Source organism: Cyanistes caeruleus, chromosome 28 (assembly GCF_971803275.1).
Source record: "Cyanistes caeruleus chromosome 28, bCyaCae1.hap1.1, whole genome shotgun sequence".
Lineage (NCBI taxonomy): Eukaryota > Metazoa > Chordata > Aves > Passeriformes > Paridae > Cyanistes > Cyanistes caeruleus.
Genome location: NC_141728.1, coordinates 1,429,548 through 1,446,773, shown reverse-complemented (window position 1 = coordinate 1,446,773; position 17,226 = coordinate 1,429,548). Strand labels below are relative to the sequence as shown.

Genomic DNA, 17,226 nt, shown 5'->3' with positions numbered 1-17,226 from the left:
GATGTCACAGACACTGCCAGGGGCTCCAGGGTGACATCCCAGCAGTGCCCAGGCTGCCAAAGAGCCGGGATGTCACCGACACTGCCAGGGGCTCCAGGGTGACATTCCAGCAGTGCCCAGGCTGCCAAAGAGCCGGGATGTCACAGACACTGCCAGGGGCTCCTGTCATGGGCACAGTGGGAGCTTCAGGCAAAGGTTATTAGAGAAGCTGCTGTTGGGTCACCAGGTGCAGAAAGAACCCCCAACACCCCAATTACACCCCAAGATCCCCCAAGCCAGGACCTCCAGGATTTCTAAACTCCTTCTGTGAGAGGAGCCTGGGAGTAGCTGGACCCAGTCCCAGGCCCAGGATTTATAAAGGATTTCTGTGTAAAGGATTATACAGTTGGAATTGAACTTTTGTACAACTTTGTCCCTCAACGAGAAGAACAGCAAAGCAGAAGCATTTATATACATGTAAGTGTGATTAATTAGGATCATGACTCAACAAAAAAAATCTTAATCAGAATTATTTACTTCTCTGTATAGTGGCTGTAACATCTACTTTAATGTAGTCCCCTAGGAAAGAAAAAACACTGAGATGAAAGAGGCCCTCAGGCTCCTGAGCTGGACAGAGCTGACCCAGGGGTTTGGACAGTTCAGAGCCTTCATCCCTGAACACCCCTCAGTGACCACCAGAGTGAACTGCGCATGCCCAGAGGGGTGTGGAGCTCATTACCATATGGAATGGGGATGGGAGGGGCCAAGAAATGAATATGCATGAGATGGATTGTGTAATCCTATGCATATGTAATACCTTGGGGGATAAATAGAGAATGTACGCCTTGTGATGTTTGCACACGTCTTTGGAGGATCAATCCCCCGTGTGCCCGGGCACCTGTCAATAATAAATAATCAAACCCACTTTCAAACTCCTGCAGTTTTAGAGTCTTTCCATGTGTCAGTTTTGGGGAGCCAGGCAGGAGTCCTCTCTATCCCCCTGTGGGAGCACACGGGGGATGGACTCCCCAAGGCGCGCCCCGGGATCTTCTCAGGGTACTCCTCAACTGGTGCGCTCAGCGCAGGGATAGACGAGGAACCTGCTGCCCGTGGATCAAAGGGTTTGTATTATAATCCAGCCTCGGGGGGTCTGGACTAAAGGGCTGCTGCTGCTGAGCCGCAGGGAGACGTCCCTGCGCGTAGCCTCGTCCCTGCTGGGGTAAGGTGGGCTTGCAAGTGACCATGGGTCAGTGAGCGGTGCAGGGACCGCTTGGGCTGATTGCGCGGCCGGCAGGAGGGGACCGGCTGGGGCCGGCAAAGGGGGGTTCATTGACCAAAGGGATTGGCCACTGGCAATTCTGGGGGTGGCTGGAACGAACCCCTGTGTTAATGCTGCTGTTTGGTGAATGTGTTATGTCCAGACTTTTGGTTCTGTGTGACTGACTGAGACAGTGGCTGAGACCTGGTTAAAACAATTAGAAGTGTAGTGCATGATGTTTAAGAGTATAGTTTTGGGTTTTTCTCTCTTTCACTGTAGGATTTTCAGCAGTCATTTGTGCATTTTTGCAGAGCTTTTATTGATTTGTGTGTATTTCTGTAGCAATACTGCTCTCTTGTGTCAAAAGTTATAATCCCAGCACACTGGTAACTTTCCTTCACTTTCTGTGTTGGATACGCTGGTTGTTCAATCTTGTTAGTCATAACAAGCAGTGGAAGGGCTGAAAGAACGCTCCAAGTCTGGCAAGGCAAATTAAAGGACTACCTCTGCCCCAGAGGTTTGGCCTGGACCCTTGGGAGTTTGTAAACCCAGGGCACCACTGGACAGACAGAGGGAACGAGCGGGTGTTATTAGAGGGAGTTTATCAAACTTCTGCCAGAAAAATCACAGCTTTGGATTGGGAACAGCCCTCTCCAAAAGATCTGGAAATGCCAGAAGGGACAGAAGGGATGCCAGCAATAGTGTGTATTTGTGCTCTTGGGGTGTTTCACTCCCAACAGGGACAACATTTTGCGTGGGTATTATTCCAGTGTAAGGTTTGTGCACCACGCTGGCACTGCTCTTCTGCCCAACAGCCGAGGGGGTGCCCGCAGTGTGAGCGAGGACAGGTTGGTCGTGAGCCTGAGATCTTAAAGCCTGTGTGTGAGGGACCCAATTTGTGCCTCAGACTTGGGCTGTGAACAAAGAAGAGTGGGAAAAGACTGAGAAATTAGGTGGAAAAATGTAGGTGGAAATGAGATAAGACAAGAAGGAGAAGCTAATGGGGGCAGGACAGTGCAAAGAGGAACTGAGAGCCAGCCCACTGGGATGTGTCTTAGCACATTGGAAAGGAATCACAAGCCCTGGGGGCACTGAGAACAAAAAGAGTTCAATAAAATATTGTTCTCACTGGTGGCTGTTGGATCGCCTGGATGACGGTGCAAGGTGGCCCCCAGTAGCACAGCAGAGTACAACACCCTGCTGCAGTTCATGCTTTTCCTTAGACACCAGGAGAAATGGGATGAGCTTTGGGGCTGTGATATGTTTTTTTCCCTCTGGAATAACCCTGAATGGCAGAGGGACTGTGGGATCAAAGCCCCCTGTCCTGGGTTGATTATGATGTTAAATTGGATCCCCATTCATCCACCTAACCCAGACACAGGTTTTGTATTTTTAGAATATCATCTAAGAGAAAAAGTGAGTGGAAAAGAAGCACCGAGTCTGTTATCAGAGACTGTACTTGCTGCCCCCGCATCGGGAGTTTTGACTACAGCACAGACAGACAACAAGACACAGATCGCCTTGGCTTTCCAACTAGCCGGAGCAGAGAGGTCTTCCTGGACTGTTTTCTTTCCTTTTTCTGAAATGAATCGAATCTGCTCTGGACTGGGGACTCGGGGGAGCACCGGGAGCTTGCACCCGTGGACTACCGGGAGCCCAGCCTGGGCAGCGGCATTTTCCAGCGCCAGAGGGACTGATAACAGAGCGAACACCCCCAGGAAAGAGACCCTCTGAAGTTCGTCATTTCTTCTGAAGGGCGAGAGGTTTTGTAATTTGATATCATTCATTTTTGTGCTGGGTAGTGCTGTGCCTGTGAAATAAACAGGTTTTTTCCACTTCTCTCAGAGAAATCTCTTCCCGAACCGGTTGGGGGGTGGGAGAAAAGGGCCACGTGGGTTTGCTTCCCGGGGGGAGCCCCACTGGGGTTTTCTCCCAAATTTGCCCTTAAACCAGGACAAATACATTCACTGGCGCCCAGCGCGTGGCACAAGAGAGTGGAAAAACCCTGTACTGATTGTATTGAAGTGGCAATTACTTTGTACTGGGATAAGATAAAGCAGTCCCCAGCCATCCAGCCATGCTGCTTGAATTAATAATGTCTTTTGGGGTGCAGGCCTTCATGTGTTTCTGGTCACTAGGCTTTTTTGAGGTTTTAATACCTTTATGGACCCTTGGTTTATTTTCTTATCCACAACTAGCCCCGGTATTGTCCCTAACACATAGCTTTTACAGTAGAGGGGCACGGATTAGAATAGCTATTAGTCTGGGCCTAGTGATTATGATTTCCAAGAAGTTTATTCAGGTGCTAGAGTCTGTTCCAAATATAAAGGATTCATGGGTATGGTTATGCACCCAGTTTGTTAGAGGAGGAGCAGGGAATGAGGCTTTTCAACCTTTCCTTTCCTTCTTCTCCTCTGAATCGGTTACATCACTATTGGAGAGTGTTCAGTTTCCCCTGAATATTAAAAAGACCATCTTTCTGGCATTTAATCTGGTAAGTTTCCTCTATACAGTCTTCAGCCTCTCTAGAATGAGGGCTGAGATTTCTAGAGACTTATGAGACCCCTGAACCAAGCATGGAAAATCCTGACTGGGGTGGAGAATGGGAAGATATAGGCCAAATCCTGAAGGAATTTTCTGACCCTGTAGTTTGGGACTTTCCACATGAACAAATTCTGAATCCAGCTGAGGTGGGGAAATACCTGAAAGAGAAGTGTCAGGATGATTCCAAAGAAAAAAAGATCATTGCAGTAAGCTGGCATATGCTTATCGTACATTGCTGGATACTGTAGGGCAGCAAACAGGAGAAAGGGGACAGGGAGATAAATCAACAGTTACCCCAATTACTCAGGCTGCAGCCAACCTCCCAGTTACAAAGCTGGTAGCTAAACCAGACAGCAAGCCTCAACCCATGGATGTTGCTACTAGCACAAGAAGTGGAAAGTGCACAGAAAAAACCCATCAACCAGTGGATGGTGATGATGATGATGATGCAGGAGAAGGACCCTCAATGCCTCCTGACACAAAACCAAGAGTCAAAGCAACTGGCACAAGATCAGAAGCTAATAATGAGTCCTTTTCCCTGAAAGGTCTTCGTGGCCGGAGGAAGGACTACACTGGATGACCTGATGAGTCTATAATTAGTTGGTTAGTCCGTCTGTGGGATGCTGCAGGTGAGGCTACAGTTCTGGATGGCACTGAAGCGAGGCATCTGGGGTCCCCGTCAACGATCCGGTTATCGACCAAGGAATGATGAGGGGGGCTGACCCTTAGAGTCTCTGGAACGGGTCCTGAGAAGTGTGGCACAAAGATATCTGTGTGCAGACGATCTCTATATACAGCAAACTCATTGGAAGACCATAGAACAAGGGATTCAGCACTTGAGAGAAATGGCAATAGTAGAGATTGTCTTCGTGGGTGACTTAGGTACTAGAAATCCAGACTTGGTGCCATGTACATCTGTGATGTGGCAAAAACTTGCTCGACTTGGGCCACAAGAATACGCTTCTGCTTTAGCAACAATGAAGTGGGATGACAGGGAGGAGACCGTGCTGGATATGGTGAAGAAGCTCTGAGCATATGCAGATACCGTGCGTGGCCCCATACAGGCAACAATTGCAGCTGTGGGAACAGGTGTGCAAAACTTCCAAGACAAAATGGAGGAGAAATTCAAGAAACTCAGGGAGGACCTTCTTCCAGTCTCAGCAGTACAGACCAGGAGCCCTGGTACTCAACGCAGAAGTTCTCCAGATAGGGAGAAAAAGCTACGAGCTGAGCTGTGGTTCTTCCTGCGTGACTGTGGAGAAAACATGAAAAGATGGGATGGAAAATCTACTGGTGCTCTGGCAAAACAGATGTTTGAATTGGAAGACAGCAAGACTCAGAGGGGATACTCCAACAAAAAGAAAGCAGCTCCAGTAGCCTGTAGTCAAACTGCCAAGTATGATGATGATGACATGTCTGATTCCCTTGAAGGAGCCTCCAAGACACATACCCAAGGAAAGAAGGATAACCAGGCTTAGAGGGGCCCTGCCTCTAGCCAGGTAGAGGCTAGAGAAAACCGTGTTTTTTGGACTGTGTGGATTCGTTGGCCTGGCACATCAGAACCATGAAAATATGAGGCCTTGGTGGACACTGGTGCGCAGTGCACGCTAATCCCATCAAGACATGTGGGGGCAGAATCTGTTTCTATTGCTGGTGTGACAGGGGGATCACAGGACTTGACTTTAGTGGAAGCTGATGTGAGCCTGACTGGAAATGAGTGGAAGAAACACCCCATTGTGACAGGCCCAGAGGCCCCATGCATTTTGGGCAAAGACTTCCTCCAAAGCGGGTATTTTAAGGACCCAAAGGGACTCAGGTGGGCATTTGGGATAGCAGCTGTAGAGACAGAGGACATCAAGCAATTGAACACCTTGCCTGGACTGTCAGAGAACCCATCTGCAGCAGGACTCCTGAAGGTGGAAGAACAGCGAGTACCAATTGCCACCTCAACGATGCACCACCAGCAGTATAGGACAAATTGAGATGCTGTGATCCCCATCCACAAGATGATCCGAGAGCTGGAGAGCCAAGGGGTGGTCAGCAAAACCCACTCACCCTTCAACAGCCCCATCTGGCCTGTGCACAAGTCTGACAGAGAATGGAGATTGACTGTGGACTATCGTGCATTGAATGAAGTGACTCCACCGCTGAGCGCTGCCGTGCCGGACATGCTGGAGCTCCAGTACGAGCTGGAGTCCAAGGCAGCGAAGTGCTACGCCACTATTGACATTGCCAATGCATTTTTCTCCATTCCCCTGGCTGCAGAATGCAGGCCTCAGTTTGCCTTCACGTGGAGGGGAGTGCAGTACACCTGGAACCGACTGGCCCAGGGGTGGAAGCACAGCCCCACCATCTGCCATGGACTGATCCAGGCTGCCCTGGAAAAGGGTGAGGCTCCAGAACATCTGCAGTACATTGATGACATCATTGTGTGGAGGGACACAGCAGCAGAAGTGTTTGAGAAAGGAGATAAAATCATCCAGATCCTCTGGAAGCTGGTTTTGCCATCAAGAAGAACAAAGTTAAGGGACCTGCTCGAGAGATTCAGGAGTAAAGTGGCAAGATGGACGGTGTCAGATTCCTACTGATGTCATCAATAAGATCACTGCAATGTCTCCACCAGCCAGCAAGAAGGAAACACAAACTTTCCTAGGTGCCATAGGTTTTTGGAGGATGCACATTCCTGAGTACAGCCAGATCGTGAGCCCTCTCTACCTGGTCACTTGAAAAAAGAATGATTTTCACTGGGGCCTTTGCCCAAATTAAGCAGGAGATCGCTCATGCAGTAGCCCTTGGCCCAGTCAGAACAGGACCAGATGTGAAGAACGTGCTCTACTCTGCAGCCGGGAACAATGGCTTGTTCTGGAGCCTTTGGCAGAAAGTGCCTGGGGAGACTCGAGGCCGACCACTGGGATTCTGGAGCCGAAGCTACAGAGGGTCTGAAGCCAACTACACTCCCACAGAGAAGGAAATCTTAGCTGCCTATGAAGGAGTTCAAGCCACCTCAGAATTGATTGGCACAGAAGCACAACTCCTCCTGGCACCCCGACTGCCAGTGCTGGGGTGGAAGTTCAAGGCAAAGGTTCCCTCTATCCACCACGCCACCAATGCCACATGGAGCAAGTGGATCACCCTCATCACGCAGCGCGCCCATATTGGAAACCCAAATCGCCCTGGGATTTTGGAGATAATTACAAACTGGCCGGAAGGTGAAAACTTTGGTCTTACTGATGAAGAGGAGCAGGAACAAGTGACACGGGCTGAAGAAGCTCTACTGTACAATCAGATGCCAGCAGAAGAAACACGCTATGCTCTGTTCACTGATGGTTCCTGTCACATCGTAGGGATGAACCAGAAGTGGAAAGCAGCCGTATGGAGCCCCACACGACAGGTCGCAGAGGCCACTGAAGGAGAAAGTGGATCAAGCCAACTTGCTGAACTCAAAGCTGTTCAACTGGCCATGGACATTGCTGAAAGAGAGAAGTGGCCAAAGCTCTACCTCTACACCGATTCATGAATAGTAGCTAATGCTCCGTGGGGATGGCTAGAAAAGTAGAAAAAGGCCAATTAGCAGCACAGAGGAAAGACAATCTGGGCTGCTGATGAATCAAGACATCGCTACCTAGGGTAAAGAAACTATCTGTGAGGGCCCGTCATGTAGATGCCCATGTCCCCAGGAGTTGGGCTAATGAAGAACACTGAAACAATGAGCAGGTGGATCAGGCTGAAAAGATAGAGGTGTCAAAAATAGACTTACATTGGCAACACAAGAGAGGATTGTTCCTAGCCTGATGGGCCCATGATGCCTGAGGTCATCAGGGTAGAGATGCCACCTATAAGTGGGCACGAGACCGAGGGGTGGATTTAACCATGGACAGCATTTCTCAGGTTATCCATGACTGTGAGACGTGTGCCACGATCAAACAGGCCAAGCAGTTGAAGCCCCTCTGGTACGGTGGGCGTTGGTCCAGATACAAGTATGGGGAGGCCTGGCAGATTGACTACATCACACTGCCCCAAACCCGCCAAGGCAAGCGCTACGTGCTCACAATGGTAGAAGCCACCATGGGATGGTTGGAAACCTACCCTGTGCCTCATGCCACTGCCCGGAACACCATCCTGGGACTTGAAAAGCAGGTCCTTAGGAGGCATGGCACCCCTGAGAGGATTGAGTCAGACAATGGGACTCATTTCAAGAACAGCCTTATAAACAGCTGGGCTAGGGAACATGGCATTGAGTGGGTGTACCACATCCCCTACCTGCTGCTGAGAAAGTGGAGAGGTACAATGGACTGTTAAAGACTACCTTGAAAGTGTTGAGTGAGAGGTCTTTCAAAAATCAAGAGCAGCATCTAGCAAAGGCCACATAGATAGTTAAAACCCGAGGTTCTACCAACTGAGCAGGCCCAGCCCAATCTGAGCCCCTACATATAGTAGATGGAGACAAAGTCCAAGAGGTACATGTCAAAGATTTATTAAGAAAGACAGTTTAGATCTATTCTACTTCAAGTGCAGACAAACCCATTCGTGAAGTTGTCTTTGCTCAGAGACTGAGTTGCACATAGTGGATAATGCAGAAAGATGGAATAACACAATGTGTACCTCCAGGAGATCTGATTGTTGAATAAGAATCATAAATGAATGCCCTTGTCTGTATATAATGTATGTGTTGTAGAGTTAAAATATATATATTAATTTTGATAATAAGTTAACGATACAAAAATAAGGGGTGGAAAGTCCTGAGGTGACTTTATGATACTAGAAAATACAAGAAAATTTTTTCCCTTCCCGGATCAGTTGCGGGGGGAGGGGTCATTTGAATTTTTTTCCCTAGGGAAACACCCATTTAGAGTTTTTCTCCCAAATTTTCCCTAACCTAGGACACCCTAGCTCTTGCTCTCCCCTCTCCAGTCTCTCTCTCCCTCCCTGAACACATGTATGCCGAGGCTGGCAGCAGAAACAGGTCTCTTCCTCCCTCTACCCAAATAATAAATTCCTTATACCTGAACAGCTTGACCCTGCACAAGTCTCTCACCATGAGCATTTTGCACATCTATAGCAGTTAAGGCTTTTCCTTAGACACCAGGGGAAGTGGGATGAGCTTTTGGGTTGTGATATGTTTTTCTCCCTCTGGAATAATCCTGAATGGCAGAGGGACTGTGGGATCAAAGCCCCCTCTAGTCCTTTGGTGTTGGCCCTTGAGAAAGAAAATCAGGCCAACAAAGGGAAGCTCAAACGGTGCTGTTGGAGCTGCAGCCTCGGCCAGAGGTGCATCAGGCTGAGTAAGGCCTATCCAGCAGCAGCCCAGCAAGAACAGAACTGTACTCATTTAATCAGCCCTCCCTTTAGGAGGCAGCAGGAGGAAGAGGTGCACTTGGAAGCTCCATTTGCCCCTCTGCCCCCTCCACACCTGCAAGCTCCATTTCCCCTCCACCTCCTCCCGACAGCTTTAAGGGGGCATCAGCCCCAACACCCCCAGGTAGCCCGATTGCATCCCGGAGCAGAAAGCAGGGACTACAGGCACCCTTGTGGGAAGCAATAGCACCAGAAGGGACAATGGTAGTTAAGGAGCCCTTTTCTCCTCTAGACACAGAGGCCTGAGAAAAGGTCACAAAGAATTATCAAAGTGACGCAGTAAACACTGCCAAATGTTTACGATATATAGTCAAACAACATAACCCAGATTGAAGGGACACACAATTGTTATTAGATGCATTAACCATAACGGAGAAACAATTGGTTCTAAAACCAGCAGGGGACCTGGCAAAGGACCATTAGAAAACATTACAAATGGATGGAAAAGAATACTTTCCTCTCCAGGACCCACAATGGGATCCAAATCAGTCGAGTGCAAGGAGAAAGTCAGAAAGCTGCCAGGAGTGGAGAGTGAAGGGAGTGGAGAGGGCTGGACCTAAAACCATGAACTGGGCAGCCTTATATGCAATCAAACAAGGTCCCTGGGAATCTCCCTGGGAATTCCCAGATCCTTGGAAGGACGTGATGCACAGACACACACCACTGGAGCCAGGCTCTGAAGTAGGAATACAGCAGCTAGTTCATCTATTTCTGGAACAATCCATGGGGGACATGAGGGGTAAACTCCAAAAGCTTTGGGGGCAGATGGGTGAAACTTAGAAGCCTTATTGGAAGAGGCATGGAGAGTTTTCAGCAATTGAGAAGAGGGATATAAGCAAGAAATGAAGAAGCTAGTAGCAGTGGTACAGGAGGAAGGAAAAGGGAAAGGAAGGGATGGACAAGGACCACCCAAACGAGGCCCGTCTCGACTGGGTAGAGACCAATGTGTGTACTGTGGAGAATTTGGTCACTGGAAAAATGAGTGTCCAAAGTGGAAGTGAGATGGCCAAAAGAAAGAAGGGAAAGGAGGGGTGGTTGCAGTCGCACATCCACAAGAAGACTGAAGGGGACCTGAAAGGTCCACCTCAACAGACCCCCTGATTATAAAAATGAAACTGGGAAAAAAAATAAAGAAAAGTAGAATTTTTGCTTGATACTGGAGAAACACTTCTGGTTTTAAATAAGGCCTCGATGCCTATGCGTTATGAGAATTATGTGATGGTCAAAGGGTGTGGTAGTTTAGCATTTAGGGCAAGAAGAGAGAAACACCCACAGCAGTGATTCCTCTGAGAGAGGCTGTGGGGAGTTCCTTCTGTGCTTGAGATCAAGCCAAGAGCTGGCCAGTTCTGACAACTGACAGCATTCTGCACCACTGAAAAGGAACTTCACCTTTGTGAATGCCACCTTTTAAACACCCAAGGCCAGGAACTGGTCTCTTTCTTTGCAGCCTTGAAAGGCAGCAGAGCTGTGGTGTGGCTGGCCCCGCTCCCCCGTGGCCTGTGCGGCCTGGGGGGGCCTGGGCCGGAGCCCAGCTGCTCCCGGGGGGAGATGGAGACTGCGGGATCCCCCCCAGGCCAGGCCAGGCTCTGCTGCGGTGCTGGCTTTCCCGGGAAGCCCTCCGGGTCCCGTTCCAGCGGGGTGGCCAAAGCCCTTCCCAGGGGAGCCCCCGGCCCCCAGGCTGGGCCAGGCCACGGCTGATGACACTCGCCAACACCCCCCCTGCCCCCCGGCCCGCACAGACAGCTCCTGAGAGCTGGCACCAGCCACACCTGAAATCCCACACCACCACTGCCTGCCATGGCTTGGGACACATTTAACCCTTGCACTACACACAGGAGACCTGCAGACTTTAATCATCTCTCCAGGAAAAGAAAAGAACCAAGTGACACGGAAAAAGACAACGTGAAACATCAAGGTCAGTAAAAGAAGGAATCAAGCCTCAGATGGAAAGAGAATGGGGAGATGCTCTAATAAGCTGAAATAGTCTTTTGGTAGGATCATGGAGATGAATAATAATGTTCTGAAAAATAACACCTTTAATTAATGAAAGAGTATTGGGGGATTGAAGTATTCAAGCTGTAGATCTGGGCAAAGATATCCACTGATGAAGCCAAGCAGATGTGGAGTAGCTGTGATCCCATGAGAGCTTGAACAGAGAGAGAGGGAGATGAGAGCTGATGAAGACCCTTTTCCCTCAGGGAGAGAAGAAGAAAACCTCTATTCTCAGAGATGAAGAGGACTTCTGCCTTTGAATAACTCATCCTTTAAATATACCCATTAGCTCATGGCCCATGAACACACGTCTGAGTGGTGTGAAAATGGGAGGAGAGGGCAGAGTTCGTGCCCGGGTGACTGACATGTGTAGAAATGAAAAGCCACAAGGAAACTACTTCTTGTGGAGAACTCTCCATGGCATGACAAGAGAAAACTCCTCTCCCTGCACAGACTGATGATCAGACAATTGTATAGCTGGCACTGCTTTAACATCCCAGGTTTTGTCTCTGCCTTGTCACTTGGGAAAGGAAAAGTTGGGTGGGGGGGCAGGAAAGGTTTCTAAAGCTTTTATGCTTGTTTCTTATTCCTGTAGATCTGACCATAAAGTTTCTTTATTCCTTTTAAGTTTTAAGCCTGTTTTGTCCTTCTCCCAATCCATATCTCACCGCTAGAAAGAAGGAAGTACTCTGGTGATTTTAGCAAGAGCTAAAACCCACCACCCTCAGCCACTCCTGACAGGACTTTTGCTCCAGACCCCTCAGCAGCCTTGTTGCCCTTCTCTGGACACGCTCCAGCCCCTCCATGGCCTTCCTCAATTGGGGGCCCAGGACTGGACACAGCACTCGAGGTGTGGCCTCAGCAGTGCCCAGCACAGGGGAAGAATCCCTGCCCTGCTCCTGCTGGCCACACCATTCCTGATGCAGGCCAGGGGCCATTGGCCTTCTTGGCCACCTGGGCACACTGCTGCCTCATGGCCAGCCTGCTGTCCATCAGTGCCCCAGCTCCCTTTCTGCCTGGCCGCTGTCCAGCCACTCTGTCCCCAGCCTGGAGCACTGCAGGCCTTGTTGTGGCCAAAGTGCAGGAGCCGGCACTTGGTCTTGTTCAACCTCACCTTGTTGGCTTTGGGCCCTGCATCCAGCCTGTCCAGCTCCCTGTGCAGAGCCCTCCTGCCCTCCAGCACATCCACACTCCCAGCCAGCTTGGTGTCAGAATGGTTCCATGAGGCCCTGCAGTGTCACAATGGTCTCCACGGTTCCATGACACTCCGTGGAGTCACAGTGGATCCTTGGTGCTTTGGGCCCTGCAGTGTTGGGGGGGGTGAGCATGGTAACCATGGCATAAATCCACCCCGTAATGTCTGAATCAATGATTCCTAGGTGCTCAGTGATGCCCTGAGCAGTGGTACTAGACCTCCCCACAAGAAGAGCATTCATTCCCTCACCCACTGGACCAAAAGCAAAGGAACCCTGTGCATCCTGCAACAGTCCAAGACACCTCTGTCCGCCATGCAGACATCAAGGCCTGCTGAGCTGGAGGTGCTGGCTATGAGCTGGCCAAGCAGACCTCCATCCAGACCAGCCAGACCATCAATGCAGATACTGAAATCCACGCTGGCTGCTCTGACCCCTCGGCCATCCTGGAGGTGCCGTGTGATAGCACTCAGGGTGATCTGTTCCAAAATCTCACCAGGCACCGAGCTCAGGCTGACAGGACTGGAGTTGCCCAGATCCTCCTTCCAGCCCTTCTTGGGGATGGGGTCACTCTGGCTAATCCAGTCCTCTGGGGCTTCCCTGGTCAGCCAGGACTGATGGTAAATGATGGAGACCATCATGGGGAGCTCATCCACCAGCTCCCTCATCCACTTAGCATGGATCCCATCTGGTATCACAGACACCTATGAGCATCTGAGTGGCTCAGCAGGTCCCCAGCTGCTTCCTCCTGGATTACAGGGGGTCTGTTCTGCTCTCTGTGCCATCTACCAACTCAGGAGAACACTTGTCCTGAGGGCAACCTGTCTTATTGTTGAAAAGTGAGGCAAAGAAGGGCTTAAGTCTCTCAGCCTGTTACTCATCTTTGATAACCTCATCGCCCCAATAAGGAATGGAGGTTGTCCTTACCTCTCCTTTTGCCATTCACGTATTTATAAAAACATATTTATTATCCTTCACAGAAGCAGCAAGATTAAGCTCTAATTGAGCTTTCACCGCTCTACTTTTCTTTCTGCAGCACCTAACGACATCCTTAAATATTTCCTGAGTTGCCTGTCGTTCTGTCCAAAGGTGATGGACTCTCATCTTTTCCTGAGTTCCTGGAAAAAGCTCCCTGACCAGCCAGGCCAGGCATTTTCCTCACTACCTCACTGTTTGACACACAGGGATAGGCTGTTCCTGATCCATTGAGACGTTTATTCTGGAAATGTGTCCATCCTTCCTGGACTTCTTTGTTTTTAAGGGCTGTTTCCTTTAAAAAAATCAGTACCTGATTCAGTTCTCCCCAAATCTGCATCCTGAATTGGTCAAAGTCTGCCCTCCATAATTCCAGTGTAGAAGTTTTGTTGCTGCCCCTCCTTCTGTCCCAGAATATTGAAAACTCGATTATTCCATGGTCACTGTACCCCAGGCAGCCTCTGACCACCACATCTCCCAGCAGCCCTTCTCTGTCTGTGAACAGCAGGAGACACAGCTTTCCTTGGCACTGGGAGTGTGCCCAAAATTCCCTAAAATCAAAACTGCTCAGCACCAATGCAGCATTGAGAAGCAGCATTCTTGATGTGGCCGGATGCTCGGGGGGACATCTCCTCTGAGTGGTGTGAAAATGGGAGGAAAGGGCAGAGTTTGTGCCCGGGTGACTGCCATTTGTAGAAATGAAAAGCCACAAGAAAACTGTTTTTTGTGGAGAACTCTCCATGGCATGACAAGAGAAAACTCCTCTCCCTGCACAGACTGATGAAAAGACTATTGTATAGTTGGCACTGCTTTAACATCCCAGGTTTTGACTCTGCCGTGTCACTTGGGAAAGGAAAAGTTGGGTAGGGGGAGGAAAGGTTTCTGTAGATTTTATTCTTGTTTTTTCTTCTTGTAGTCTTGTTCATTAAGTTTCTTTATTCCTTTTAAATTTTAAGCCTGTTTTGCCCTTCTCCTAATCCATATCTCACAGCAAGAAAGAAGGAAGTACTCTGGTGATTTTATCAAGAGCTAAAACCCACCACTCTCAGCCACTCCTGACAGGACTTGTGCTCCAGACCCCTCAGCAGCCTTGTTGCCCTTCTCTGGACACGCTCCAGCCCCTCCATGGCCTTCCTCAATTGGGGGCCCAGCACTGGACACAGCACTCGAGGTGTGGCCTCAGCAGTGCCCAGCACAGGGGAAGAATCCCTGCCCTGCTCCTGCTGGCCACCCCATTCCTGATGCAGGCCAGGGGCCATTGGCCTTCTTGGCCACCTGGGCACACTGCTGCCTCATGTCCAGCCTGCTGTCCATCAGTGGCCCAGCTCCCTTTCTGCCTGGCCGCTGTCCAGCCACTCTGGCCCCAGCCTGGAGCACTGCAGGCCTTGTTGTGGCCAAAGTGCAGGAGCCGGCACTTGGTCTTGTTCAACCTCACCTTGTTGGCTTTGGGCCCTGCATCCAGCCTGTCCAGCTCCCTGTGCAGAGCCCTCCTGCCCTCCAGCACATCCACACTCCCAGCCAGCTTGGTGTCAGAATGGTTCCATGAGGCCCTGCAGTGTCACAATGGTCTCCACGGTTCCATGACACTCCGTGGAGTCACAATGGATCCTTGGTGCTTTGGGCCTGTCGTGGTTTTAAACCAATAACTAAGAAAATTACTTATTTCTTGCTGTGAGATATGGATTAGAACAAGAGCAAAACAGGCATACAACTTAAACGGGAAAAAAAAGAAAGTTTATTGACAAACTACAATAATAAGAACACCAGAATAAACTTCCAGAAAAACCTTTCCATCCCCTATCTACCTACTATTTCCGTTGTTCACATGACAATAGAGACAAAAAACTCTGGAACTTTGATGGTTAAAACAGTCCCAATTCTTGCTACAGTCTCTTCACCAGTCTTTATAGAGAAACAGAAGTTTCTTCCTGTTAATTTATGGAGTTTCTCACAAGAAAACTATTTTTGTTATAGTTTTCCATTGCCCTAATGTTAGCTGCCCAGAGCTGCTATTATTAGAGTTGACTCCTCCCATTTTCACATCTCTCTGAAGTGTGTATGGGCCATGAGTCTAGCGATAACATTTTTAAGGATAAGTTATTCAAAGGCAAAAAATCTTCTTCATCTATTCCTGTGAGCTTCACCAGAAACAGTTTTCTCATTGCCTCTCAAGGCTTCAAATCTCCCAGCACTTCACTATACCATAATTACTCTACTTTTTACTCAAATTTACACTTTGAACACTTTATTCCTCCCTAGATACTGTATCATGAATTAAAGGAGTTCTTTTCAGGACTTCATTGTCCATCTCCATAGTTTTAACAGAAAGATATTTCAGCTTAATTAAAGCATCTTCTTAATTCTCTACCTTTCTTGAAGCTTCTTTTCTTTCCTGTCACTGGTAGTTTATAAAGTCTCTTTTCATGTTGATGACTCTCTTTTTCTCTCTCTGGATAAAAAGATTAATCTGCAAGTCTCATCTGGGTAATGAAAGAGTTAAAATCTTGCCCAGGCTTTTGTAAATGGTTCGGAGATCTCTGCCGAACAGGAGCTGGAGCTGTCTGTGATGGAAGGTTCCTCATAGCTGCTCTGGAGAGTGTGGCTGTCTCTGCTTGCTGCAGGTTCAGAGCCCCTTTCTTTCTTCACTCGGCAGTTTCTAGTGAATTTAGTTACAGCAAAACCTGCAGCCGAGCCAGAGATCGGCCCGGCCTGGCCCAGGCCCGAGGAAAACCTTCCCCAGGCCCCCCCATCTCCCGGCCGGGAGCCGCAGCAGGCCCGGCCCCATCCCCACCCGGCCGCATGGCCTGGGCAGGGAACGGGAGGCCTGGAGCTCTGCCACCCTCCACAGCCAGGAAACAAAGAGAACTAAAGTGCCCTGACTTTACATCTTAAGGTAGGGTTCACAAGTTGATCTCCCTTTTCAATGGTTAAAATTGCTGTCAATTCCCAGTAATGACCAATAATTGGTCAGGAGAAGAGACTCCTTTCAGTCCCCAGCAACTTCAGCTTCCTTAGCTCTCACAACCACCTTAAAGGTAAAGTCACCTCATGACACAGGGAGAGAGTCTCCCCCTGATTTCTTTACTCGCTTGATAAGACTGGAATTCCTGAAGAAAATCAGTGAACCCCACAAACATCTGCTGGCTGGAAACCAGAATGAAGAGAAACCTCATCCCTGAGCCAGCCGGGCCACTCCGGGAGCTTCCAGTCAACCTTTTTTTGGCCCAAATTCTGCCTTTCAGCGCCGAAACTCCCCCTTATGGGTCTAAACTTCCCAAATTCCCCTGTTTTGGTCCAAACTTCCCATTTGGGCACCCAAATTCCTATTTTGTAGGCCAAATTTCTCCCTTTTAACACCAAATTTCCACTTCTGGGTCCAAATTTCCCATCTGGGCACTCAAATACCTATTTTTTCTCCTTTTAATTCCACTTTTTGGGTCCAAATTTCTCACCTGTGAAACAGAGAAATTAAGAATTAGAAAGAAATGCTTGACTAAAAGGAGTGTCTGACAAAAACCATACCCTGACACCCTAATCCACAAGAACAGGAGAAAGAGCCAGACTGCAAGATGAGATAAGGAGCTGGAATACACAAACAAGATGCAAAGACAAAGGCACCACAAGATAAAGGAGATTCCTCGGACCCTAAGCCGGAAGAAACGGATTTGAAGTCCCAATAAGCGGCCAAAGGACTGAAAGGGAAACGGGGCTAATTGTAATAAGAAGTGAAGACAGGCGGGGTTAGGAAATTAATATGTATTAGGCGTATCGTGTAAATCTAGTCTGTAAAGGATAAAAAGGGAAAACCCAATCAAAAAGGTGTGCATGCTTTTGGAGGAGATATCCCCATGCACCTCAGCACTGAATAAATTCATACCTGCTCTTATAACTACTCTGCGAGTTATAGGGTTCCTTTTATTCCGCACTTCA

General features: G+C 49.0%; 1 long non-coding RNA gene across 1 annotated transcript in view; it reads left to right on the top strand.

Annotated features, from left to right (window-relative positions):
- LOC147649008 (uncharacterized) overlaps positions 1–17,226 on the top strand; it is a 769,650-nt gene that overhangs the window by 576,772 nt on the left and 175,652 nt on the right. The window lies entirely within an intron of this gene.